The 26107-nt window shown below is 43.0% G+C and overlaps 1 protein-coding gene across 2 annotated transcripts in view; it reads right to left on the minus strand.

Annotated features, from left to right (window-relative positions):
• FAM110B (family with sequence similarity 110 member B) overlaps window positions 1-20032 on the minus strand; it is a 457749-nt gene extending 437717 nt beyond the window's left edge. For both annotated transcript variants that reach the window (XM_073331097.2, XM_073331096.2), the window contains exons 1-2: window positions 19868-20032; window positions 7155-7306 (exon numbers count right to left, since the gene is read on the minus strand). The gene's annotated coding sequence lies outside the window, so the exon portion shown is untranslated. The remainder of the gene's footprint in view (window positions 1-7154; window positions 7307-19867) is intronic.
• Between the last annotated feature and the right edge of the window lie 6075 nt (window positions 20033-26107).

Raw genomic sequence — 26107 nt, forward strand, 5'->3', positions numbered from 1 at the left:
TTACTGGCACGCGAAACCTTAAATTAAAGTGAATAAATGAAGACTCGGCACACCCCTTCTGAAAAGTTGCCGACTCCTGCTCTGGAGCAACCCAGTTCAGGGAGGAATTAGCTGACAGTTAGTAGGCCCAAACCTGCAGTCCAGGCTGGGCAGCAATTGAGTCTGTGCGCCCCAGCCCTCAGGCAGGGCGGGGAAGCTAACAGTTAAGAGCTCTGGCCTGCACTCAGGCAGAGCAGCAATGAGTCTATAGGCCTGGGGCACTCAATCAGGGTGGGTAGCTAATGGCTCTGGCCTGCCGGGGATAAACTCTCTGGCGGGGCAGACAGCAAAACTGTCTAGTGTCCTAGCTCGAGTGGACGACAGACCAATGCAGGCCTCTTGGTCTAAAGGTGGAGAGGCTGCCATCCGCAGGGGTGGAATGACAGGGGTAGGGGGACACAAGCCCACCTGACTCCACTGTGTCCAAACCCAGGGCCCTAGGAGTGGTCTGCCACCGGTCAGCAGTGAATCCGGCCACAACATGCAACAGTCAGTAATGCAGCCAAACCCTATTCAGCTTCCCTGGGCTCCTTCCTACACTCCCATCCAGGGGGTGCCTGGGTTCATCGCTGGGATAAACAGCTAGTGGCAGCCCCAACAGCTGCTCAGTGCCCCCCAGTGCCTAGTGGCTCCAGCAGTCCTTCCAGGTCTCTGGCGTGTAGCAGCCTCTGTCAGGCCCAAGGTCTAGCAGCAGGGAGGGGGAAATGTCCTGCTCCTCCAGAAGCTCTCCTCTAAGTGAGCTGGAGGGCCTGCCTTTTATATTTCCGGGCCCTGTCCTGCCCCTCTGCTTCCTGTGGGGCGGTCACGGGTCTCTCTGTCAGGGAGGGCGGCCATGCCTCCTTGCTACAGGCTGTTATAAAGAGGATTGTTCTCCAAGCCCATTGAAAGTAGGACAAGATGTAATGATCTTAATCTGTAGCAAGGGAGACTTAGGTTAGATATTAGGAAAAGCTTTCTAATAGTTAAGCACTGGAATAGGCTTTCAAGGGATGCTGTGGAATCCTCATCATTGGAGGTTTTAAAGAACAGGTTGGACAAATCTGTCAGGGATGGTCTAGGTTTATTTGGTCCTGCCTCAGTACAGGGGACTGGATACGATGACTTCAAGGTCTCTTCCAGTCCAACATTTCTATATCTCTTTTTACATATGCACAAACCAGGTTGCTCAGATACTACATTGATGTGGGCCATTTTAAATGCATAGATGGTATGGGTTGAATTCCCCCAACCCCATTCTACTAGTGTCTACATTTTTTTAATTTTTCAAAAATCCACTCTATTCACACTAATTCCACCTCATTCATCCTGGCTCTCCATTTGAACAGCAACCTCCAGCATCATTTCTAGAGTTCTGTATCCCTCTCCCCCCTGTAGGTCACCACGGTAGCTGATAGAGTTTGTCAGCAAGAATCCAGGCCAGGCAGAGAGCAAAGGTGAGCAGCATCCATCATCCTTCTGCCCTTGCTAGGGTTCTGACTCCATGCCTGGCAGGGTTATAGTGCCAGGGCTTCTCCCTCATGTGGTCCCTGCTAGGAGAATTCTAGACCCAGTCCCCACCCCATTCCTCTTATCACCTTCCTTGCTTTCTCCCTTCCTGCTTACACAGCAACAGCAGCGGTTCCACACAATAAAGATGTGGGTGTAGCTGCAGAGACCAGAAGTCTACCTACATTTTTGAAGGTGCGCTTGGGAGTGCAGGGAACTGCAAGCTGCAGCCAATACCAGTCTCTGGTTGCTGTTGTGTTACGCTGGTTGAAAATTTTCCATTGAAATAGCAGAAAATTGAGAGTTTCCAACTAAAAAATGGGGTATTCTTGTGTGAGAATTGTCTACTTCCTGTGAAAAATTTCAGTTTTTGCATTGAATAAACGAATGCCCCAAGCCCCAAATATTTCAAATCGGAAAGACTGCCATGATACCTCATGGGAGGTTTAGTTTGGGTATCTCAAGCACCCTTTCTCCTCAGTAGCCCAGTTCCCCCACCAAACTAAATCTCCCAAGGTGTACATTGGCCAGAGAAGCTCACATGAAACAACTCCTCCATTCCACAAAAAGGGAGACCATGATGCATCAAAGAAGATGTAGTCTGATCAGGAAGCCTGATCTATAAAGGAGAATGGGAACTATGAGGCTCTGTGGCATCATTTCCAAACTGAAATATTTGAGTTTATAACCAAAATACTTTGGTTTTTGAATTTCCACCCCCCTCCCCGCCAAAAAAAACCCCACAAAAAAAGCCAAGAATTTCCATAGAAATTGTAAAGGAAAAGGAAAATGTTTATTTCATGCTGAATGAAACCCTAATTGTTGACCATGTTATGGTTATATAAAGATAATTTAGATGGTAAATATAAGCTGTCTGTGCTTTACTGAGGAACACACAGATACAGTCTGAATATTGTCAGAGAGGTGGGCAACATCAGAGTGCTAAGATGGGGACCACAGCAACAAGAGCACCACATGAGGGCCTGGAACTGCTTGAGGGCCTGGGCAGCTTTCTCCATGGGACCTAGGAACTCAAACATAGGAGCCAGCACCCTAGAATCAGTATTACCAGTTTATCTGGGAGCATTGGAGAAGATTCCCTATGGTTGTCCAGATGGTTGAAACAGTTCTAAGCTGTGTAGTTGAAGCCACAGAACCTGAAACAGAAAGGGAAGGTGGAGGCCTTTGGCATCACTCAGCTGTAGGACTTCCCCCCAATCCTTTAAATAGTTATGTTCTTCCAGTTCACAGCAATTCAAGGGACTGGAGGCCCAGGGCATCCACCCTGCCAAGGGGGTGGGGGGGAGAAGGCCTCCAGCTTCTGCTCACCTTCAATCCCTCTCAAGACATTTCTGCCTTATTTATCTTTTGTGTAGCACTTTGCAGGGAGAACTGTACTAATTAAAGCCCTGAAGAAAGCCAGGTTACTAAAGTGCCCCAACAGCTTGAAGGATTTGGGTATGGGAAAAGGTAAATTCATCTCTACTGAACACATTACAGATTTAAGACACCCATTGTTTGGGTTTTGTGGCACAAGTGCAACTGAAAGTTGATGCCGTTATACAGGGTGGGAGAGGACACAAAGTTTATTCTGTAAAGGCACAAGGCTGTCTGTAGACCACTTAAACTGACTTTTTATGATTTACTCTATTACACTCAATTTGAAATATAATGTATGTACATACGTAATAAGTGTTTGTGCATTATTAAATTCTGGGGACTTATACAAATCTGTCAAACTGTGCTTCATCCACTATCAGAGCAGTCACACCATTTTAGTCTTCAGTTTAGTTTCAGATAATAGCAACATCTCCACTATATGTACATGAGAGATTGATACAAATATTGCTGTGATTATTGAGAGTTAATCTTACTTTGCTGATATACGTTTGCATTTCGGGTACTGTATACCTACAGCTTTGGCAAATGCACAATCTTCCTCAATACCCTCTACCACCAAACCCCCCCAAAACTTACTGTTGACATATGACAGCTGTTTGAGACTACATACAAAGCTTGGTTTGCTGGTAGACTAATCCAAAACATCATTGGTCATAAATCTACTTAGAAGAAATGTCTTCATTCTCCACTTGAGATAACATAACTGATATAACCTTGTAAAGGACTCTTTATAACTATCATATGAAAATTTATGTTTCAATATTCTACAAGGATTTTAATGTTATTTCTCTATCTTTATGGCCACAAGACAAAAAGAAAGTGACAGGTTTCAGTGTGGTAGCCGTGTTAGTCTGTATTAGCAAAAACAACGAGGAGTCCTTGTGGCACCTTAGAGACTAACAAATTTATTTCGGAATAAGCTTTCATGGACTAAAACCCACTTCATCAGATTCATGGAGTGGAAAATACAGTAGGCAGGTATAAATACACAGTACATGAAAAGATGGGAGTTGCCTTACCAAGTTGGGGGTCAGTGTTAATAAGACAATTCAATCAAGGTGGAAGTGGGATATTCTCAACAGTAGAATACTTTGTAGTAGTGATGAGGCCAAAGTAATCAGGGTGGCCCATTTCAAAAGTTGACAAGAAGGTATGAGTAACAGTAGGGGAAAAATTAGCTTGGGGAAATTATTTTTTGTAGTGACCCATCCACTCCCTGTCTTTATTCAGGCCTAATTTGATGGTGTCCAGTTTGCAAATTAATTCCAGTTCTGCAGTTTCTCGTTGAAGTCTGTTTTTAAAGTTTTTTTTGTTGAAGAATTGCCACTTTTAAGTCTGTTATTGAGTGTCCAGGGAGACTGAAGTGTTCTCCAACTGGTTTTTGAATGTTATAATTCTTGATCTCTGATTTGTGTCCATTTATTCTTTTGTGTAGAGACTGTCCGGTTTGGGCAATGTACATGGCAGAGGGGCATTGCAGGTACATGATGACATATCACATTGGTAGATGTGCAGGTGAACGAACCCCTGACAGTGTGGCTGAGATACTTTTCTATTTCCAAGTGCATTTAAAAGGAAGCTTACCTTGATAAGATTTTAGAACATTCTAGCTCTGAGCCCTTTATAGGTACAATTTGGGTACATGGATATTCCTTAACAGGATTCTTAAGAAACAGTTTTCTCCGGTAACACAAGCTCACTGCAGCCATCAAATTGAATCACGATCTTCAGTAAGACCAGTAATTTTCTTTTGGCTTCCAGTAACCAGCTTAATTCCAACCAGTTCACAAAGAATCCAGTGGTTTATGTGAAACATGACAATGATCTTCATTTGAACTCCCTGTCCACAGGGCTAAAGAAGATGATCCTCTCTTTCCTTAGTCCCTGATATATTCTCAGAAAAGTCACCTTTGTTTCCCCACTACCTCTGCCTTCCATTATTATTTGTGCAAACTTCAACTGACTTCTATAGTTGAGATCAAACAAATTAGTGGTCAGATAATTTCATTATTCATCGTCCTGTTATTACTACATATACATGACAGTACAAGAAGATTACTACAGTGATAATTACAACTTATATAGTATCCTGGCATGAGGAATCCAATCGTGGCATGGAACTGGCATAGCTAGCTCTATGCCACAACTCATCTACTAACATAAGAGTAAGAAAAGTATCAGGGGAGGAAAAGATGTGGCCTGCTGTCTGATAAATAGAGCTGCTTGGAAAATTTCTGTCAACGTTTAAACAGAAAATGGTTCTGCAAAAAAGTCAAAATTTTCCATGGGAAGATATCAATTTTGCAAAATAATAATAATAATAATAATAATAATGTGCCATTGGTTAAGTTGAAATGAAATATTTAGTTTCCAAATTATTTCATTTTGGGTCAGTCAACTCAAATGAAACATTACAGGTCAGACCAGTTTGATATTAATATGCTTCCACTTAAGTTGCTGTGAAACCTGGTATAGAAACTGGAATTCAGGTGCCTTACACCCTTGTTGTTCTCCCTTATGGGTCAGACTTGTAGCCAGACTTCATCTCCCATGATGCACCACAGTCTCCCCTCTGACTGAGCTGCTACCGTGCAGCACAGTAACCCCACAATCATGATGCACTATGGAAGGTGCAATCTGGCTGGGAAGCTTGGCCCATAGGAGGCCATCAGGAACCCAAACCACAACTCCCATGAAGTAATATGGCAGCTCAAGTGGATGCACTGTTAACACTGAACCGACCTGCAACAAAATTTTCAGATTCAGGAATGTTGAAACATTTCATTTTGCCCAAAAAGGTCCAAGTGAAAGTGTGGAAACTTTTCATTTCCATACTGAAATTTTTCAGAACTTCTTGTTTTGATATTTTGTCATGATTCAGAATAAAAAGCAGTAAATAAATACCAGGATTTCCCATGGGACAGAAATTCTGATTTTTGATCAGTTCTACTGAAAAAAACCCAGATGCACCTTGGTCTCAGAGCCGCTCTAAATTATGCTGAGCCAAATTGAAGTATATATCCCCTTAACAGCCATAGGCACTGGGATAGTGCAGAAGTAGAAAAAAGACACCTTTCACTTCAACCCCTTCCCCATTCAGCAGCACCGAATGGAAGTATGGTGCAGCTGACGATCTGGGCGTATATGTTTAGAACTGGACAAAATATTCATCAATTTTTCCCCCAATTAATATTTGCTTATATTATTGTTTGAAAAATTCTGAAAAATTGGATGAATTCTGGGGAAAAAAAGTTTTTTCCTCCATCAGAGCTTCAAGTAACAGATGTTTCACAATTTAGATTTTTTAAAATTATTTTTGCATGCATTGGCCACTGGACTAATTTTTCACCAAAAATGCTCACTTTTTTGACCATCTCTGTTCTGAGTTCTAGTCTCACATCTGCCAATGGCTGGCTAAATATTTTGCACTTACTAGATACAACACTTTCCAAACATGATGTAATTAGGCATATATGTATCCTCATTTATAGAAACACTTGTAGAAACAAAAGTATAGAGAGGTTAAGTGACATATCCTCTGTTATACCTTGGTCTCCTTACCGCCAGCCTTGTGCTTAGGTGACAATGTCTCCCCAGGCAAGATGCTTAACTCTTCTATGTCTCAGTTTTAACCAGCCTGTTACATGGCAACCACTACAAAGACCATTTCAGTCATCAGATTAACTTTGATTAGAGTTCAGAATAACTGGATTTAGTCATTTGTGGGTTTCTGGAAATAGGATTGCTACAAAATAATAATTGCACAGAATTAGGTAAATTGGCCTGACTTGACCTAGATGCAACATGTACTAGGTTGTCACCAGTAAACACATCATCACAAACCGATTACAACAACAAAGCCAGTAGGGTCTAATTATGCCCCTCATTGAATTATTTTAACTTACTTTTTCCTCTGAAAGATGCTGACACAACGGGAAAAGCATGTCCTTTTCACCAAAACTTTGATACCATTGTCCTCATGTGCTTAAGTTTCCAGAGACCTGATCACATGCTCGATAAACGTGTATGCACATACACACATCCTATTGAACTTCTGTATGGCATGTAATACTGCACACAGATCGGAAAGGTAACAATCTCTGTATTGTTCAGATGCTACATAAAAAAAATGTCTAATGAAAACAATAGAGTAAGAATGACATTAGAAAGGGTTGTGGTTTAAAGGCTGAAACCTCAAACCATTTTTATCCAGTGAAGATTCCTGTTACCTGATTGACTGTTGTGGTCGAATTTTTGCTTTCCACTGCCTGAGGGGAAGGAGACGAACCCATTGTAACTGTTCTTTCTAAGTTTTCCAGGACTAGCCGCAGGTAATAGGCAGCTGAGTCACGTGTTTCTTGAGAGAACAACCTGAATGGTGCTTGAAGAAAAAAAGAAAGTTACTTCAGAGGTTTTTACTTTTAAAGCTTCCACCTGTAACAAACTATGGCATTGTGGCCCTTGATTCGACTGATGTCCAGTGTGACTAGAAATGGGCCAATTTTGGAACATGGAACCACTTTAATTTTGTGGGGTTTAGATTCACAATCGCAGATGTTATCCTACCTCCACAATTTTGGTTCTGAATAGGTTCCAAAACTGCAAGAGGTCTTGTTTCCTGCTTCCAGGTTGGATGTGGTCAGAATCATGCAAATTAAAATCTTGCGCAATTACAACCCCAAATGGTAGGAATCTCATGTGAACAACAGAACTGGGAAGTCCCTGCCATTGTGGTCTGGAATCCTGCAAGAAATGTTTGAGAGACTTCAGCTATATTGATTTTAAGCCTGAGCCTGCATCTTAACCCTGGTTGGACCTTGAACCTCAAAGCCAAATCTTAGCCCCAAACTAATTCCAGTCCAAAGCCCTCCTTCTTTGCCCACCTCTGATCCCTTTCCTCTCTCACCCACCACCAAAATTCAAATTCACCTCTAGAATAGGAAATATCCAAAGCTTGCAGTATAGCCTTTTGTTAAAATGTATGTTTGATTAATTGCTGTTGAAGCCTCGGTAAACAGGTCTTATAATGCTCACCCTGGGGTTTACAAACACACACACAATTTCTATCTGACCCTAGTGAAGTCCAAAAGCTTCATTTGGCTCCAGCAAAGATGCAGTACCTGCCAACTAGCTGCTAACACCCCCTATTTTAGGATGCATGATAAGTATATGATAGTATGATTCCATCTTGTAACTGAGCATAATAAGTTTAACTAGGGTCTGAAGCATTCATTTAAAGAACTTAAGCTATAAAATTCCGCATAGCTTCTGAAGCCCTGAAAAAGCATATTCCAGTTTCCATGCTTTTCAAACCTTAGTAACTGGTATATTGAATATACAGAATTTTCCAGGTCTACCTCTCTTCATTCCAGGCTTTAAAATGGAATGAAACATGAGAAGAACATTTAGGGCCGGGTCTTTGGGCATGGTGCAACACCTTTGCACCAAACTGCTGGTGGACTTTGCAGACACTACCTACCTGGTCTAGTGAAGATCACATACACTGGCGTAGAACTGATGAAATAGCCTTAGTGGCAATGATCGATGATCTCCTCCTGTCTATGGATAGAGGACAAACATCCACTATCATCTCCCTGGCGTCTGCTGCACCATTCAACACTGTTGATCATTCTGTCTCACCTAGGAGAGGCGACAGGGGTCCAGGGTAATGCACTAAAATGGTTTGGAGGGATTCACCCAACAACTAGTGATAGGAAATTGCACCTCCAATACTAGTCCCCTTACCTGTGGGGCTCCACAAGGATCAGTTCTCTCTCTGGTCCTTTTCAACATCTACATGCAGCCACTAGGTGAACTAGTCTAAAGACGTGGACTCAAGTGCCAGCAATATGCAGATGATACACAGCTCTACCTATCTTTCATCACATATGACCACTCCACTACCACCAAGATGGCCCACTGCTTGGATGAGATCATCTCACGGAGGAAGAACAGCTGACTGAATCTGAGCAAGACAGAGACGATGCTGGTGGACCAAGGAAAGTATTTTGAATGGTTTGCAGTCATGATGTGGTCTCCACTGATTAAAGAGTCACATGCATAATGGGTCAATTCAGTCTGTAGTCTTGGATTACTTGCTGACACTGAGCTCTCACATAGCAGCATCTGTGATTAATACTTTCTACCATCCCCACTTTGCTAGGAAACTCTGTCCCATCCTAGCAGATGAAGACCAGGCCCCAGTTATTCATGCCTTCAAAACGTCTCAGTTGGATTACAGCAGTGCAATATACCCATCCATGAAGCCATAAGCACTTAGGAAACTCCAGCTAGTGCAGAATCTGCAGCATGCCCCCTCAGCAACACAAGCCACCATGAACACATCAGACCTGTCCTCCACTGGCTTCCCATAGAATTTTGAATCAATTTTGAGATCTCAGTCCTTATCTTCAAAGTGCTCCATGGCATGGGCCCAGGATATCTAAGAGACTATCTAAAGCTCCAAAATGAACACCATGGTCAACAACTATGCTCCTCTGGCACAATAGAACTCTCTACGATAAGAATAACTCTCATCTGTGCAGGAAACAGAACTTTCTGAGGGTGATCTGAAACTGTGGAATGAACTCCCTGAAGAACTAAGGACCATTACAAACCTCACCGTTTTCCATTCTGAGTGAGAGACTGTCATAAATATAAAGGGAAGGGTAACCACCTTTCTGTATACAGTGCTATACAATCCCTCCTGGCCAGAGGCAAAACCCTTTCACCTGTAAAGGGTTAAGAAGCTAAGGTAACCTAGCTGGTACCTGACCCAAATGACCAATGAGAGGACAAGATACTTTCGAATCTGGAGGGGGGGGGAACAAAGGGTTTTTCTGTCTGTGTGATGCTTTTGCCGGGAACAGATCAGGAAGGCAGCCTTAGAACTTCTGTTAAGTTAATAAGTAATCTAGCTAGAAATGCGTTAGATTTTCTTTTGTTTAATGACTGGTAAAATAAGTTGTGCTGGATGGAATGTATATTCCTGTTTTTGTGTCTTTTTGTAACTTAAGGTTTTGCCTAGAGGGATTCTCTGTGTTTTGAATCTGATTACCCTGTAAGGTATTTACCATCCTGATTTTACAGAGGTGATTCTTTTACCTTTTCTTTAATTAAAATTCTTCTTTTAAGAACCTGATTGATTTTTCATTGTTCTTAAGATCCAAGGGTTTGGGTCTGTGTTCACCTGTACAAATTAGGGAGGATTCTTATCAAGCCTTCCCCAGGAAAGGGGGTGTAGGACTTGGGGGGATATTTTGGGGGAAGATGTGTCCAAGTGGGCTCTTTTCCTGTTCTTTGTTTAAAACTCTTGGTGGTGGCAGCATACGGTTCAAGGACAAGGCAAAGTTTGTACCTTGGGAAAGTTTTAGCCTAAGCTGGTAAGAATAAGCTTAGGGGGTCTCTCACGCAGGTCCCCACATCTGTACCCTAGAGTTCAGAGTGTGGAAGGAACCTTGACAGAGACACATTACTTTGCCTTTGCCTTCTGTAATAAACACACAACAGCAAGTATATTTATATTTACAAAAAACATACACACACTACACACACTTTTCATTCTGGGGAGAGCATGATAACAAACACATGACAGGCATGTACTCACACTGCTTAATACACTAGTGGAAGCTGCTCAGATACTGCAGGGATGAGCAGGATATAAGAACCTACATAGAATAGACAAAGATTTGTATGCCACATATCCTTCTTCTGGCTAGTATAGTGGGTAAAGCAGGATGTATCCTGAGAAAAAGAGCTATGGTCAGGATGCCCCTGTGCCATGCTAGTCCTGGGCAGCATTTTTGTCTCTGGTGGCTGTTACGGGGAAGCACAAGTTAGATAGCCTTCAGGCTGCTCTAACACAGTGCAGGGAGAATGGCACACAAAGAACAGCATCCAGACCAAGGCAGTGCAAAGGAGTCATCGCTGCATAAACCTTTGGCTTCAGCTCTGTGCATTTTGGCCATGCCTGAAGATCTGGCCAACAGACCTTGGTGAGGGGGAAAACTCCCCACCATAATCAGGAAGGATCTAAAGAACTCTTTTAGGCACAAGCATCCCCAATCCAGTGCACTCTTGAGACCTGGCAAGACCAGAGATGGGCAGGTCCTTAAAAGTGGCACTCAGAGGGAAGCAGAGCAAGAGCTCCTTAGTCCCACAGAACAGGGACTGCTTACCAGTGAAGCTGCTGAAGAGCCTCTACTGCATGTAAAGGGATCATCTGTACTTTTGTTTTCTTTTTATTAGAGCCTGGGCATTCAGGCTGGGTCTCTCAGACACACATGGGTTAGAAATCCAGCCCACTTCACAGAAACTTACCTTTGGCCTTGTGGGAAACAGCAGGGCAAACCCACACTGCGTTGTGGGTTGCACGATTATTTTGTTTGCCTTTTTTGTTTTGGACTGCTTCTTATGCCCAGAAGCAGGGGAGCTGCTCCCCTAAGACATACTGCACTCTGAACAGGTGATACAGCAATGCCTACAGCCAAAGAAGGATGTCTGAGATGAGAGAGGTGTCTATCCTCACCTCCAGGGAGTGCCCTAGAGGTACAGCTTATGACAGGTTTCTTGTCTGGTCATCATTTCTTCAAAAGCAGTGTTTAAATGGATGTTTCAGGGTGTGCTCTGAGTAACTGTGTTGGTACTAGACTTACATAAACATTTTCACCTTTTAAGATGTTTACAGTGAAAACAGATTTTTCAATTAACTATTTTTAAAACAAGCCACAGTAACAAAATCCACATTTGTTTTGCAAAGATCTGCCTTAGTAAAGATGGCAAAAAGTTGCATCACGGCCCCATATACAAAGCACAATTATTCAAAGTATATGTTTAGGGCAATTTATGCCACCCTGGTCATCCTACTTTGACCAGTCGGTACATTCCAAATCCCTTGCTGGGTTAGCGTGGTGCACTGTGGCTACCTTCCGGGAGGTGGATTTGGGAGCATGAAGATGCTACTTGATAAATTACAATTCTTAGCAGCCACCAATACCCTCTGAATTCTTAGTCCATTGACAGATCACCATCTGGAAGAACATTGGAGGGGCACACCACGAAGAGTGGAATTGGAGATACAGCAAATGAGTACACTGATCCTCATACCATCTCTAGGTTACAAAAGAGGGCTTACATTTCATTTTCTTTAGACCTACTCTACAGATAATTTTCTGAATTCAAATGTGAAAATAGCAGTTTTCACCTACAGTAACTATCTTAGCATAAAAGTTGAGGCAAAACCCATTATTTTTCTACTGTTTTTCACCAGTGAAGATGTCTTGTGTACCTTCAGGGGGGAAATCCTATCTGACTCGTTGGCAGCCAAGCAGTGATCTGCAACCAACACCATTTTGCTCTTAAGTTGTATCTACACCAAGAATTTTAGGCACTTCTCCCATCATTGGTCTAGCACTGAGCAGGTTCACCAGGGCTAGCAACAGTTGGAGTTAGTGTGGATTGGCTACGGTACCCTTTAGTTTTGTTCTTTCTTGAGCACTAGGCACCCTCTTGCTGAATGGGTGGGGTGGGAAAAGAAGAAGTTTCCTACACCCATTTCTCCTTAGAATATCCACATAATACAGGATAGGGTTTGGCCCTTAGTTGGCACTTTAATCACTTGCTGGACAGTAGGTTCAATAATAAGGTGATTTCAATAGGATTTAGGCACTTTTGAACGTCCTTTAAAATCTGGCCCAGTGTCACCTCATTCATGAGCCTATTGTCCACCAACCCAGAAACCTTGCAGTAATAAATAGTTACTTTTCAACCATGTCCATTCAATCTCATCCCCTGGAAGGCTTTGAGCAGGAGTTTGGACTAGATGACCTCCTGAGGTCCCTTCCAACCCTGATTCTATGATTCTATAATTCTATGTGTCGGAGTGCAATCCACTGTCACTATGCATCCATGCTAATAACAGAAGACAGCTTTCCAGTAGCAACCGCAAATATTTTATTTAGCTTAGACTGTGTATCAGGAAGCACATACTGTAGCTGGAGAAAAAGGTTTGAAAACTGGCATGGTAATAGATATGAGTAACAAATTGCGTGCATTTAACAAAAATGCAGTTCTGTTTCCTTGGAAACAAAAGCATATGTGTATGAAGCAATCCATTTTGTGGGTTTGTGGTATTGTAATCAGGCAGATACTGTGTGAGTTGTGTGCGTGTGACAGAATGTGTATGCAGTTATATGAACAAGTCTGTCTTGGCAGTAGGGAACAGAGTTTGGTTTCCCTATGTGTCACATGCTGGGTAAAATACAGCTAAAAGTATTTCTCTGACTGATTGTCTGAGAGAGCTTTACTATATGAAATTTTTTTTCTGCAACAGTTTACCATAAGTGCACACATAAGTGTGGTTTGAAATCTGGGCCATGTACTCACTTCTCCAGTTCATCTTTTATTTTATTGTAGAACTGTGATGCTTTCATAATATTTGTCCAGAATCCCAATTCTGATAACTTTGCAGTTCTCTGAATACCCAAAGACACCAGTAAAATGACTCATTTAACCAACAGGGGAAATCTAAAATTGAACAGTAGAACTTCTAGACAGTGGAAAAGCACAAACCATAAAATAGGATAGATACTGTACACATGCAAAACAGGAGTCACCCTCATTAATGAACTATTTAAAAATTTGGGAAATTGTCACATCATCTGATTCAGGGACAGCACCCCGGAAGGCTCAGATAAAATAATGTTCTGCCACTCCCCAGCTCCTGAAGTCCTTCAGACTTGTAACATTTGGTTTATAAATCTCCTTTGCTTTCAGTTATCAGACAAGACAGATCTAGCCTATGGATTCAACATTTGTTCAGAACAGTTCCTCCCTCTAAGGCTGTAACACCTAAAAAGCTGTCATCAACCCTTATCACCAAATAGTCACTAACCTCAGAACTAGAAATATATTAGGATTTAATAAGGGCTAAAGGCAATTTAGGAACATTTCTTTTGGCACAAAAGCTCATAAACCCTGGTGTCAAATATTTTTCCAGACACCACGCTACAGAGTCTTAAAAAAAACACAAAACTCCCCCTCACCCCGGTTTTTTCCATTCATTTTGGTCCATTGCTCCACTATTTGGTATTTCACTCCTGTCAGCAGAAAGAGCTGGAGATTTTAGTAACATTTAGATGTAAAGTATGAGGGGCTCATTAAAGGGTCTGAGGGGGGAAATCACTTTCTCCATAGGGATTCCAATGGGACACACTCTCCCTTAGCATGCCCCCTTGAGTCTGTACATAATGTCACTGGTATCTTCAGCTCCAGCAACTCCTGCAGGCTAGCTGCCTCTCACAGGGCCTTCCATGGCTTGGTCGTCTGGCCAAGTCAAGAAGTCCAAACCCCCTTCTGGAATAACTAAGAGGTCCAAATGCAAATCCAAAATATAAATCTCCAAACGAATAATTTCTTCTGCTTTGATTCCTGGGCCCCTTCTCCGGGCCCATGCAGAGCTTCTCCTATATTGCTGCTTCACCAGCAGGATTCCCCAACTGCCTCCCTTCCCCAGGGGATGTGGCACTTTATCTCCGGGCTCTCCCTATTTCCATTTACAGCCCTACCTCAGGAATTCCCCAACAGTAACCAAACCTGTTCCCTGTGAGTTTCTTCTAACCATTGTAGACCCTAACTCAGGGTCCCCTCCACACAGGAGCCTCCTCTGCTCCCTGTGGATCTTCCTATCTCCTTCCCAGGAGCCAGATTCAAACTGTAGGACTGTCTGGTCTAGGCACAATCCCCAGTTTCCTTGCTGGAACTTATTGATAGGAGCACTGAACTGTCTCCCTCAGGGCCAGATTTAGGGGGAGGCAAAGCAGGTGACTGCCTGGGGTGCTGGATTTGGGAGGCACTGGGCTACAAATGTAGTAAAAAAAAAGGGTATTCAAAAGTTTAACCAATGGAGGGGGGAGGGTGCTGAAGATGTTCCTCACCTGGGATGCCGTTTGGTCATGGCTGGCCATGGTCTCCCTTCCCCAGGGATCCTGATAGTGCTCTTTGGGCTCTCAATGTTACCTCTAAACCCCCATTCAGCACTTGTCCCTACTGCTCCACCTCCTGTGGGTTCCTACAGCAGCCACAGAACTTCTCTAGAGCAAGAGCCCTCTTTCTTTCCCTCCTCCTTTCAAGAAACTCTTTATGCTGCTCTCGCAGCTTCTTTCTAGCTCAGTTGCTCCATTACTGATTAGCTAAAAGCCACCACCCGGAATACCTGATTGCTCCCAACTGTAGTCCACTGGTTTGTCATGGGCCAATTAGGACCTAATTCTACTGAAGGGCCATTGGCCCCATGACAAGGATAAAGAGAGCCAAAAAAGAAAACTAATCTCACTCACTGCTCTATTTTTCATGAAGATCCAGACTGAGGTGATTCCTTAATATGTCAGACCACGCCTGCCAACCAATTTGTCCCTGCCCCTCCAAACCTAACCAATTTCTGTTCACATGATCGTACCAGTGCACACAAGGCCAGCCTGGTGATTTTGGGGTGAGTCAAGGAGAATTCTTTGCATTACAGTCCAAATATAAATGACACACTTTATATAAAGAGTGTCGGGAAGGGAAAAATCCAGCTGCAGAAGAGAACCCTTGATGCTGCTGGGCTGTGAGCACAGTTGCCAATATTTAAAAAAAAATTACAAGGGACATTTGTCCAAGCAAATAGGGGATCTGGTGGACAATTAGCTCCCACTGTGAAATTTTAGCAGGATCCAATGCACATAAAGTGTTTTAAACATTAACTACTACATTATTACAACTACCTTACCACCACCTGTATAGTGGGTATTATCCCAATATTACAGATGGGCAGATAACTAGAAAGGTTAAGGCCAGCGCAGGAGTTAGTATCAGGCCTTGAATTAGAATACAATTCTGTACCTAGTCTACTACACTGGGTAACCTCCCACGCTATTGAGATGCCCTTTTTTGTGGCCAGACTTCACACTGGCTGCCCAGCTGATGACTGACCTGTATGGAGCTACTTCTGAGGGAGTGTCCACCAGTGGCAGCCTGGGAGGAACTGTCCTCATGATCCTAGACTGACCTTGGACTCTCAGGGATAAGGGACCCATGACCATAGTTTTCACAGACCCCCAAAGCCAGTCTGTGAAGGAAAAACGGGATAAGCTGTCATCATTAGAAAAATATTACTGACAACCTTTCAACTCAGCTTCATTCCCAAGGCTGTCCTAGAAGGCTGAACTAGAAATGTGCTTAAAAATTAAAATGGAGATTAAATTGGAAAAAATTAAAATGGAAATTAAGATTCTCCTTTATATTGTTAAGTCCCTCAAATTAATGGGAAATATGACCGTGGACTTTGTGGGCCCCAAAGGTTGACTGTAGGCCAGACTGTGTCCTGCATTGAGTGAGTCTGTGGTGAGTGGGGGCTGAAGTTGTAAGGAGCTTTTTTCTCCATAAGTACCAGACACAATCTCACCGGTAAAACTAGGCTAGCCCCCACTGAATTGTTAGGCTTAAAGGGACGCCTCCACATTGTCTAGCAATGCAGTCACCAGTGGTGGAAAGCAACCCTTGCACCCTCTAGAATGGTGTCGTAGCCATGTTTTCTCTGCTCTCCTGGGAGTTCCAAGAGGCATTGTGCCTACTGGAGTTCTACTGAGCTGGTGCACTTATACACCCTCCCAACAAGGGGACATGTCTTAAAGTACACTGTTGTAATAATTGCACCTACAAATCCACCCTAAATGTGAGCTTAACTTTAAAAAGTATCTGAAAGTTCATAAGATGTCACAGAAACCTATAACAACAAATGTTGATGGGAAAAGGTATGGTAGGGAGACAGAAAGACTGAATTAGTTCAATCAACAAGGCAGTATGATATAATTAAAAGGATTGTGTTAAGATCATGCCTGGTAAATAAGAAAAATGTGGAACAAGAAACCAGTCAATTAGAATTGGAATGTGGGATATTAGGCTTAATTGGTGGACAAAATAATGAGGGTGTGCCACCCATCATTCCCTTCTGGGGTCCTTAAAGAAAGACATTTTGGAGGGAAGATATGGAAGGACAGTAGCTATTGGAGTGAGCTTCACCATCCTGGCTGCCACCCCCCCACTATCTCCTGGAACCCCAGACCTTCTTTGTTCTAATCCTGAGAGATGTCCTGACCAGACCTGACCAGAGAAGGGGACCAGATAACATCACCACTTCTACCGGCTCCAGATGAATCCCCAGCACCACCTGGCATGAAAGAGGATTGTACTTTAAAAACAACAGCAGCAACATCAAACACTCTGGCCCATGTCAACTAACATCTTCTCTTTCCCCTCGAAGAACAGTTATTACCCTCTTTGATACCATCTCAGAGAGGGTCAAACAAGAAGGTTTTTCCTTCTAAAATGCTCTCCAGGGAAAAGGAACAAGCGATGTGGTTCAAATAAGAGCCTTATTTAATATTTTACATTTCAAATGCTTTAACTGTTTTCCTTCCTTTCTTTATCTTTTATTAAAGGTTACAAGGCTTTTTAATGGGGTATTTACCCTGGTCCTAAGGAGGTTGTGGTCTCTGTATACCAAACCCCCGATCTTGTTTAACACTGTATAATGATGGGCAGTGACTGGATTATGTTAACACCTTTGGCCCATATATTCCATTTAAATTAATATAACACTTACTCCGTAAATGGCTGTGTCTTAATACTACTGTATGTAGGTCAAATTTTAAATATATAATATCTGTCACTGAGGATAGCACAGTCAGGGAGAGCAAATAAAATTACTAAAAGGGGAAACAGAAGGAGCTTTCTACAACAATTCAGAGCAAAATGAGATGCATGAAGGATGTATGAAGAAAAACAAGTAAACAATCTTTTAGTTAAAAGAAAAGGAGTACTTGCAGCGTCTTAGAGACTAACAAATTTATCTGAGCTCAAATAAATTTGTTAGTCTCTAAGGTGCCACAAGTACTCCTTTTCTTTTTGCGGATACAGACTAACACGGCTGCTACTCTGAAATCTTGTAGTTATTTATTTAGGTTCAGTGTTTAAAATCTCTCTATGTGCATCAACAAAGTGTGAGGATGATGCTAGTCTAGATCTATGCCTCAGTGAATACATCCTGCCACCTTTGGAGCCCTTAGTGCATTTGTGTAACACAAAGTATAGCCATACGTTCTGTCAGGCAATTTATTGCAGGAGAGTGTTTCTCCAAATGTTGTTCATGTACAGAGGCTGCCAGATCAGGATGAACTGTTTTCAGAAGCGCTGTCAAAAAATGACATATGGTACCCTTGATCCACGTGCACAATGCACTGTTGCCAATGACAGCTGTATACATGGTTTGAGGGCACAATATGTAACCATTCAGAGTATCAAGGTTATTATAGAATTCAGTAAGGCCTGGTCTACACTGGGGAGTGGGGGTGGGGGGAAGATCGATCTAAGTTACTCAACTTCAGCTACGTGAATAATGTAGCTGAAGTCAATGTACTTAGATATACTCACCGCGGTGTCTTAACTGCGGTGAGTTGACAGCTGATGCTCCCCCATCCACTCTGCCTGCGCCTCTCACTCCGGTGGAGTACCAGAGTCGATAGGAGAGCGCTCAGCGGTCGATTTATCCCATCTAGACTAGACGCGATAAATCAACCCCTGCTGGATCGATCGCTGCCCGTTGATCCTGCCCATCGATCCTGTGGGTAATGTAGACAAGCCCTAAGTCTCAAAGATGCACATAGCTTGGTCTATCCCTCCTTCCACCAGCAGGTGTAAGAGCAACAAAGGCCTGATCCACAGACTGCTGAAGTCAGTGGAAAGACTCCCATTGTCTTCAAGGAGTTAAGAGGAGGTTTTTTTTAAACCAAAAAACATGTTTTAAACAGACATTTAAAGGAAAGCACAGGGTGAGTGACAACCTTTCTGAAAGTGCACTGAAAATGCACAGGGTGAGTGACAACCTTCCTTTCTCACATAAAAAGATTTCAGTTACTTAAAAGAAGCAAATTTCTTCTTGTGGTTACTAAAGAGTCATTAGACTGAGACGTGGTTAATAGACCCTGACAACAGGTCACATGTTGCAAGAGGCACGGAAATGTCAAATTTAGCATTTCTTATTCAAATAAAATTTCAAAGTTCATACGTGGAAGGAAACAGAACACTGTGCTGGATAGAACAAATGAAGCTTTCCTTGAAATCCTGTCAAAGTTTGTAATGTTGGACCAAAATCTGATTTACTCTTTATATAATATATATAATTATTTCTGACATCCAGATAAATATATTATTTCCACTCCAAACACAGGCATTACTGTTTCTTTCAGAAAGTATCAGAGCCAGCTGTACTACATTCATGAAAAAGCTTCCAAGGACAAATGGAAATGTGGAGGCAGTAGAGGAAAAACAATAAAACATCAGATTTCATTTCAAGCTTCTCAAGGGCTATTAAACAGAAGTGAGAACTTGTTAATAAATATTCTGAAAAATAACTTGCTAGTGTGTTGGGAGTCAAAATAGATGTGGTGGACACACTCTGGTTCCCATCAGATGTCTATCCATTTCACCACAATCTGGCAACAGCTGGCAGTCTTTTTTCAAGGGAACTCCAGGTCTGGGACCTGTGTAGGAGGTGGTGGTAAGCCATCACTGAGATGAACTGGCAGAGCTGTATGGGAAATCTGTCACAACACTTGCTCACACAGACCTGATGTTGGGCAATGCTGAACATCTCCTGTGTGGTCCTGGAGGCCCTCAATTCCCAATGACATCATACTACTGAGAACTGAATAATAAAGACTCCAGGAATAGTGGGAAATTGAACTCCGGGCTCTGATTCACAAAACAGGTTTGTCCCTAGTTGACCAAATTTATTCATGATGGTAAAACATTCACTCAAAAACTATAAAGATAATACTAATACTTATTGTGTAAGGTGACGTGGTTTCAAACCCTATCTGGAACCAGAGAATAAGAACACGCTTACCTGAATTCTGGGCTGCTAGCAGCATCTGTTTTAAACGTGCATTTTCTTTCCGTAGTGTTTGATTTTCCTTTATCAATTTTTCAAGAACAGCAAATGGGTTTTCTTCCTCACTGCACTCCTCATCCCCCTCCCCCATGTCTTCATCCTCTTCCAGCTGGAGATCCTCCCATGACAGCTGAAAGCAATTGTCTTCCAATGCAGATCTTTGTCTTAACTCTCCTGCCAGTTCTGACTTCACCGACACAGATGGCAAGCTGTAGATGGCATGGAGTTGAGCAGGCGCTGTTGATGCTAGACCAGCAGCCGTGGAAGAAAGGTTCTGAGTTGCACACATTTTTCTTCTTTTGCTGCTCAGGCAGACATCATCGTCCACTGTTTTGCTGACTGGGAGTGACTGGACATTGGAATCCATGTAAAGTGTTTTACCCATATTGCTGGCATTTTCTCCTTCTTCTTTCAGCAGGAGATCCAAGATATCATTCCCAGATATGCCTTTCCTTTCAGCAATGAGTTTGCAAAAGACTTTTTCTTTTTCCTTACAGTGAGTCAGACCTAGAGAAACCAAAGCACCATATGATTTCAAATACAGATTTTGAAAATGAAATTTCATGGATTCCTAAAAACATTGCCTGCTGCAGACTTTTGCTTCTCTTTTTTTTAATGGCTTCTTCAGTGCTTATATACTATTCCTTCTAGAACAGAGACTTTGATTTCAGGAGACCTACATTTTAGCAAAGACTGTTTGTACAGGTGTGAAGTTCCCAAATATGAAAACTGAGGACTGTTGCTAAGATCCTGCTGACATTGTAATGGAGAGAAAAAACAACAAAACAAAACAAAAAACCTGATGTGGCTGCATGCCAGTAATATTAAATAAAATGAGAGCTGACACGTGCCCAGCTGAATGCATCTTTGCTTTGCAATTTTGAGAGACAACACTGCTGGATGTATTGAAGCTTTGTGTAAGTGTATTGGCCTCTTGTCTTTTTTATCTTCATGCATACAAACGGGGCTCAAATGAAGGCGTTAGATGTCCTCTGAAGGTAAAAATAATCCACACCACAACCCTCCTCATATAATTTAAGTGGTGGCAGCATCTGACAATGAGGATTAAGATGTTATGAGCTTGCAGTCTAAAATGCTTGAGCACTCCTATGCATGAGTCTATCACCTTATGGCTTGAGACTCAGAGCTGTGACTAGCAACCATGCAAACAAAATACACTATACTTGTAAACGTTGTTCATGGTCCCAGCATGCAAAGTGATTATTGCATCCAAAAGATCACCATTTATGAGTGAGCCTTCCAGTCTGGGCAAATCTGTTATATGGAATGGAAAACCTATGAGCTTAATTCTGATCTCACATTGTTTTTACACTGATATCAGAAGAGCAAATCCTGATTTACAACCCATCCTGGACAATGATCCCACACTTTCACAGACCTTGGGAGGCAGGCCAGTCCTTGCCCACAGACAACCCACCAACTTGAAGCATATTCTCACCAGCAACTACACACCGCACCATAATACTCTAACTCAGGAACCAATCCATGCAACAAACCTCGATGCCAACTCTGCCCACATATCTACACCAGCGACACCATCACAGGACCTAACCAGATCAGCCACACCATCACCGATTCGTTCACCTGCACGTCCACCAATGTGATATATGCCATCATGTGCCAGCAATGCCCCTCTGCTATGTACGTCGGCCAAACTGGACAGTCCCTACATAAAAAGGATAAATGGACACAAATCAGATATTAGTAATGGCAATATACAAAAACCTGTAGGAGAACACTTCAATCTCGCTGGACACACAAGAGCAGATTTAAAGGTAGCCATCCTGCACAAAAAAACTTCAGGACCAGACTTCAAAGAGAAACTGCTGAGCTTCAGTTCATTTGCAAATTTGACACCATCAGCTCAGGTTTAAACAAAGACTGTGAATGGCTCGCCAGCTACAAAAGCAGTTTCTCCTCCCTTGGTGTTCACACCTCAACTGCTAGAAGAGGGCCTCATCCTCCCTGATTGAACTAACCTCATTATCCCTCACCTGGTTCTTGCTTGCATATTTATACCTGCCTCTAGAAATTTCCACTACATGCACCCCACGAAAGCTTATGCTCCAATATGTCTGTTAGTCTATAAGGTGCCACAGGACTCTTTGCCGCTTTTACAGATCCAGACTAACATGGCTACCCTTCTGATACTTAAATCCTGATTGATACCAAACACAGCAGACTCAAGTTCCCCTAATTTTCCCCTTTCTGCTTAACGTTTTAAAAAGACTTGTGCAAAGAGCTTTGTCTAGAGCTATTAGTAGTGAGGGTAGGCAGCATGCAAGCCCCTCATCCAGCTTTGTTAGTCAATTTTGAATCTCAACACCCCACAGCCCTGGGTTGCTTTAGCACGGTTGCAAAGATTACAACCATGCTAAAGCATCAAACTCATTTTGTAACCTATTATAAAACAAGATTAGAACAAAAGTGGTCATCAGAGGTTACAGGCACAAACCTATTGTGTCAACTAGCTATCCCCTTATATTCATTTTACTCAGAAAGAAGGAGTGAGCAGAACTGGAGTGACCAAAGGTCCAGAACTAAAACAGGAGGCCTGTTTTCATCAGGTGGTTTTCAGAACTGACACTAAACCAATGAATGAGAGAAACCTAGAAAAACAGCATGAGTAAACTCTTTCAGAATTGTTATAATACAGTTGAGGAGAAAATTTCATTCTAAGGATGAAATTCTCTGCTGGTGTAGATTGGCACAGCTCCACTGAAGGCAAAGAAGCTACACCAACTTACACCAGTAGAAAATCTGGCCCTAAGCATCTATCTTTAGCCACTTACAACTTTGCATATTACACATATAACGTGAACAATATTAACCCAAGTTCATATACATATGGGTTAATATTCTCCATGATCCAGGTGGGCAAACTTTTTGGCCCGAGGGCCACATCTGTGTGGGGAAACTGTATGTAGGGGGTTGGGGTGCAAGAGGGATGCAGGGTGGAGGAGGGGGCTCAGGGCAGGGAGTGGGGTGCAGGAGGGATGAGGCAGGGGGCTCAGGGCAGGAGGTTAGGGGGACTCGGGGTAGGGGGTTAGGGTGTGGGATGCAGGAGGGGTTCAGGGTGTGGAATCCGGCCCAGCACTGCTTACCTCAAGCGGCTCTGGGGTGGCAGCGGCATGCAACGGGACTAAGGGAGGCTCCCTCCCTTCCCTGGCCCCATGCCACTTCCAGAAGTGGCCAGCATGTCCGGCAGTGGCTCCTGGGGTCGGGGAGGAAAGCAACTCCACCGTGCGCTGACCTCGCCTGTGGGTACCACCTCCCAAGATCCCATTGGCCGCCGTTCCCCATTCCCAGCCAATGGGAGCTGCAGGGGGTGGTGCCTGCAGGCGAGGGCAACACACTGAGCCCTCTGCCCCACCCCTCTTCCAGGAACCGCAGGGACGTGGTGCCAGCTGCTGCCGGGAGCAGCGCGGGGCCAGGGCAGGAAGGGAGCCTGCCTTAGCCCTGCTGTGCCACCGGGCTGGCAATCCTGTGGGCTGGATTGAAAGCCCTGATGGGCCGGATCCATTCTGAGGGCCATAGTTTGCCCTCCCCTGTCCAAGATGAATCTTTTGGAAAGCATTGAGAAGTTTCACTTCAAACTTTGCCAACGACTTCATCCTAAATGAGAAGCATACTTTTTTGGGGGCATTTTTGGTTAAAGGTGGTTTTAAAGTAACATGTTCACTGATGTTTGAAAATTGCATATAGGTGCATGTGCGATATACTTTGAACTTTGTGTATGAGAAATTGTATTTCAGTCTTGATCATTTATGTCCTGTTAAATCAAACAACAAAGAACAAACTGATATTAAGTTTCCAAAGAAGGGAGAGAGAGAGTGTGACTCATTTTGTAGCACTTTGCATCTGAACTGAAACACAAAATGTTCATGGCTTGGAACCATGCAGACAGGCTCCTACCTATTTAAAGGGGACTTTCAGGAAAACACAGTAGCATCTTACAGTTATATCACCCGTCTATCAAGCAGCAGTAGATACTGAGGCCTAGAAAATCAGTTTCCCACTGGAGGAGAAATCAGCAGCATGGAGTCAGGATATGTTTTTAGTGTAATTTGTTTATTTACACTACATACCAGTCCTTGAACTGAGGTCAACCACCACCCAGGCAAACTTTCTTTCAGAAATGTCAACCCAACCACCAAAGTCCAGTTCCCAGAAAATGGGGGGAGAAATTTGGGAGAGGGATAGCTCAGTGGTTTGAGCATTGGCCTGCTAAACCCAGGGTTGTGAGTTCAATCCTTGAGGGGGCCATTTAGGGATCCAGGGCAAAAATTGGGGATTGGTCCTGCTTTGAGCAGGGGATTGGACTAGATGACCTCCTGAGGTCCCTTCCAACCCTGATATTCTATGATTCTATGAAACTACGCTACACCAAGACTCAACTCAGCAGAGATTATGGCAGAGAGCAAACTCTTGTTTGCAACAGCTTACCTCAAGGAATCAACATAACAAAACTAACAATACACCATTTCTTCAAAGGCTGTATACTATGTGTAACAATGCTACCTAATGTCTCCTGCCATACGTTACATAACTAGATACAACACATGACTGTTTAGCACAAGCAGTAGTACAATGCTCCTAATATATGCATGAACCAGTAGGTATAAAGTGAAGTGCTATGCAATGAAATCAAACTGAAATCAACACAGCTTTCATTTATTTTAATGCTTTATTGGATAGATGTGTGTGTGGAGTGCCAATGTTACATACACATACGTACATACACACAGCATCTGTCTATGACATAATGAATTTCAATCTCATGCTAAAATCTGTGCAGTGCATTTTTTTAAATGTACAATTTTTTAAATAAATGCCTCAGGAATGTATACATCTCTCAGGATCAGGCTTCTTTAAGGACCAGAGGTGGGGCCCTCAAAATCAGTGATCACTGTTAGAGATAAACAAAAGAGGACCCCAGTTATTCCTAACTGAAGCTCAGACAGAGAGTTCCAGAACAAAGCTCTACATGGCAGGGGTAGAGAACTCCAGGTCTCACGGGTCTCCCTGCCCCCGCTACCACCCCTTCATTAATTATGTAACCTGAAATCTTTGACTGATCTGCCTCGCAATAAATTACCCTTTAGCTCCTCCTAGTGGATCAGTATAAACTGCAGAACACTTCAGATACTCATATTTACATCCTTCTCAATTGGACCTATATTAGAGTTGCCAATTTTGGTTGGACTTGTTCCTGGAGGTTTCATCACATGACATAATCTTTAAGTAAAGATGAATCTTTAATTCCTGGAGACTCCATGACAATCCTGAAGGCTTGGCAACCCTAACCTATATTATTATTGTTTGTTTATATTACTGTAGCACCGCAAAGCCCTAGCGATGGCCCAAAACCACACTGTACTGGGCTCTGCACAAACAGAACAAAAAGATGTTACATGCCCCAAACAGCTTACAGCTCTCTGTGCACTGAGCTCCTGCACATTTGTGCTGAAAAAACCCTCTATGCGACTTCCAGCTCCCTTCCCCACCCCAGGCTTTAAGCCCTCCTAGACTCATGCCTCTGTCTAATTCACACCAGGATCCTATCCTTCATCCACATGCCCCACGTAGTTGCACCAGCATGGTCTGGAGTCAGCTGCTGGTCAGTTTATGAACATGTATTATGTATTAATTATTATTTGTATTACCTGCCAGGATACTAGTGTGCTAGGTGCTGTACATCTGTAGAATCAGCTGGGTACAAATACAGCCCAGTAATGGGGAAGCGGAGGAAACAAGTGTGGAGACAGAGAGGAACCCTGCAATTCTATATCCTGCCACAAAATGGAGAGGTTTCAGAGTAGCAGCTGTGTTAGTCTGTAACCGCAAAAAGAAAGGAGGACTTGTGGCACCTTAGAGACTAACAAATTTATTTGAGCATAAGCTTTTGTGAGCTACAGCTCACTTCATCGGCTGTATCCGATGAAGTGAGCTGTAACACACAAAAACAAGGTGGAGAGTTTCTCCACCATAAACTTAGGATAGGGGTTTTCTTCATCTCAGTCAGAAAAAAAAGAGCAAAATAGCAAGTAAAGGGAGATGTGCTTCAGTTGAGGAAAAAAACAGCCCTTACCTTACAGAGTATCATGTCAGCTGTAGATCAAGATGGCAGTACTTCCAAGTTCAAACTTTCAAAAAACATGAACTGCCCCCCCC

Source organism: Lepidochelys kempii, chromosome 2, assembly GCF_965140285.1.
Source record: "Lepidochelys kempii isolate rLepKem1 chromosome 2, rLepKem1.hap1, whole genome shotgun sequence".
NCBI lineage: Eukaryota > Metazoa > Chordata > Testudines > Cheloniidae > Lepidochelys > Lepidochelys kempii.